This window comes from Callorhinus ursinus, unplaced genomic scaffold (assembly GCF_003265705.2).
Source record: "Callorhinus ursinus isolate GAN/ISIS: 27379988/994484 unplaced genomic scaffold, GSC_fseal_2.0 scaffold5, whole genome shotgun sequence".
NCBI classification, from domain to species: domain Eukaryota; kingdom Metazoa; phylum Chordata; class Mammalia; order Carnivora; family Otariidae; genus Callorhinus; species Callorhinus ursinus.
This window is the reverse complement of record NW_027397067.1, coordinates 62,742,547-62,745,376: the sequence shown is the minus strand read 5'-3', so window position 1 is coordinate 62,745,376 and position 2,830 is coordinate 62,742,547.

The following is a 2,830-nucleotide window of genomic DNA, read 5'->3' as shown; positions in this document are numbered from 1 at the left end:
ATCCATTCATTCCTGTAGCCTCCAAAATGAGTGTATGTGCCTCAAGAAATATTCAGGGTAATTTATTACACAGTGTGATAACGAGAAAATATTTTAACTATATTTTATGATTTAAAGTGCTTTACTAATAGTTAAAATAGGTTGACACTAGTTCATATATTTCATACACATAAATAAGGCATGCATGTTCAGAAGAGACGACTGTTAAATTGTTTAAAAGTAACAAATCTTTAGTCAACCACTGTTAAATGTTTTATATACTTTTGTATATAAATGAGTTTATTCACATTCCAAAAATTTTGCACACAGAAGTTTGAGTATTCAGTAAGATGGCATATTTAATAATCAATAACATGCACAATTTCATGAAAAGGCAATGTGGCCCAGTATACTGACGCATGAGAACTTCAATACTTCGGCTAAACTGTACATTTACTCAGGACATCAGGCATACTTAGAATGATACATGAAACTGCAGGTAGGGAATTCAACAATATCCTTCATCTAGAATACCTCTCATGCATATCCAAGGATAAAGCTTGGAGGTGGCAGACATGAAAAATCAAAATGCCACATGATATATACAGATACCTCCACCTCTTGTTACACTTAGAACAGTGACTGTCATAATTTTTAGCAAAAACCACTAGCCAGAGCCCTCCACTCCCAACATAATTATAGAAAAATGACAGCCTTTGACCATTAGTTCTTAGTTCTGGTGATGCTTTGGGGACTAAATCAGTTGAGTCTACAGTGACATCTTTCATCATGGAAAAAGTTGCAATAAAGATCTAATGAGTTTACGCGGGATGCCTAATTTTTATATGCCTAGCTCCTCTGCTATACAAGACTGATCACATAACATTTTTATAACACACATATATTTAATTACTAGAGGACCTGTAAGGTAGAATTCACTCTAAATATATCCAGAGCTAGGTGAAAAATGCCTAGCCATTCTATACCAAAAATTTTCAAGTGCTAACGATCAAGTTTTATAGAGTATATGGACTGGAACACAAAATTAGGTATTGCTATAACATTCATCCATTTGCTAATTCAATATCTAGTTACTGAGTACACGCTATTTGCTATGCTCTCTTCTAGGTACTGGGGAGGGAGCTGTAAAGGGTAGATGGCTCCTGTCCATAAGCCTTACATCCTAGCAGAGAAGAGGACTAACGTAGGAATAAAATATATGCTCTTCATGCTATATTTAAAATACATGTCCTAAATGCCTAGGAGAAATGCAGGAAAGAAGGAGTGCTGGTGTGAGATTCAAGGTGACAATGAGCAAAGACCCAAAGAGGGTGAGGGAGCTGGCCATGCAAATCCTTGAGAGAAGGTGGCTCCAGACAAGAGCAACTAGTATTGACCTACTGCCCATGGTACAGCTTAGGGCTCGCTCTAAAAAGATGAACTTTCAAAGCATTAACCAAAATCCATGTACATTCTAAAGATGATCGTCTCCCCTTCAACTCTGGGCCCCCCCACATGAATACATTATGTTGCCCCCCTGAGGCACTGGCTCACTTCATAACAAACTTGAACCTTCGTGACGCTGACTTAGAATTCCAGATTCTGGCACGTGTAGAGGTGGAAATTGAGAGTTTACATATCAAGATCGAATTGTGTATCTCAGACTAGAGAACGCTTCTGATGTCAGTTCGATGGCTGATCAGGAAGCCAGGCTAATTCAGGAAAGAGCTGATTTGATGTAAGGCAACGCAGGACAGTGAAGGCCCACACCCCAGGCCAGAATTACTGGGCCAGAGAAAGAGGCAGCCATGCTCATTGGGGGCCTTTGCGGACTAAAGCTGCCTAACTTTTCCCCTGTAATGGAGGTCTGGCCTAATGTCTTACAGCTAAACTCACGAGTCCTTGGCTCTGACAAAAAAGTTCTAAAAGATGGCATCTACCACAAACAATTATATTAAATGTTCTGCTAAAAATTTTGTTTTGGGGGGAGAAGGGTCACATTTTTATATATATATAAAATATGTAAAATCTTGAAGAACTGAGGGATGTACAGCCATTAGGTGCCTGGACTTTGGAGCCAGACTGCTGGGGTTTAAAGCCTCTTGCTAGGGTGCCTGGGTGGCTCAGTTGGTTAAGCGACTGCCTGCGGCTCAGGTCATGATCCCGGAGTCCCGGGATCGAATCCCACATCGGGCTCCCTGCTCAGCAGGGGGTCTGCTTCTCCCTCTGACCCTCTTCCCTCTCGTGCTCTCTCTCATTCTCTCTCAAAAAAAAAAAAAATCTTTAAAGCCTCTTGCTAGACACATGACACTGGGTGTCAGTTAAGGTCTGTGTTTTAGGTCCCTCATCTGTTTTTGTTTGTTTTTTTTTAAGTAGGCTGCACGCCCAGCATGAAGCCCAACACAGGGCTCGAACTCACAACCCCGAGATCAAGACAAGAGAGTCAGAGCTTAACCAACTGAGCCACCCCGGTGCCCCTAGCTCCCTCATCTTTAAGAGGAGATGATATTTTCTACTCCACAGAATTGTCATGATGAGGATTAAATGAGCTAATATCTGAAAAGGTGGTGAGAACTCTGCCTGGCACATATTAAGCACTATATAAATGCTTTTAAATAAAATAGGGTATAATTTAAACTTCCTTTAAAATATTACTTCCAAAGACTTACCTCTTTGGCCTTCATCAAGGAAAAAAGGCTCACTGACATTTCCTGAGAAACTTTTCATAGAAATGTTTAAAGCAGAACTTTTACATATTGTGAGTCTAGAAATTCCAAATCTGTCAAGTTTATATCAAACCTTTAACTGAATTTCAAAGTGAATTGTATAAAAAATAGATGACCAAAAAAGA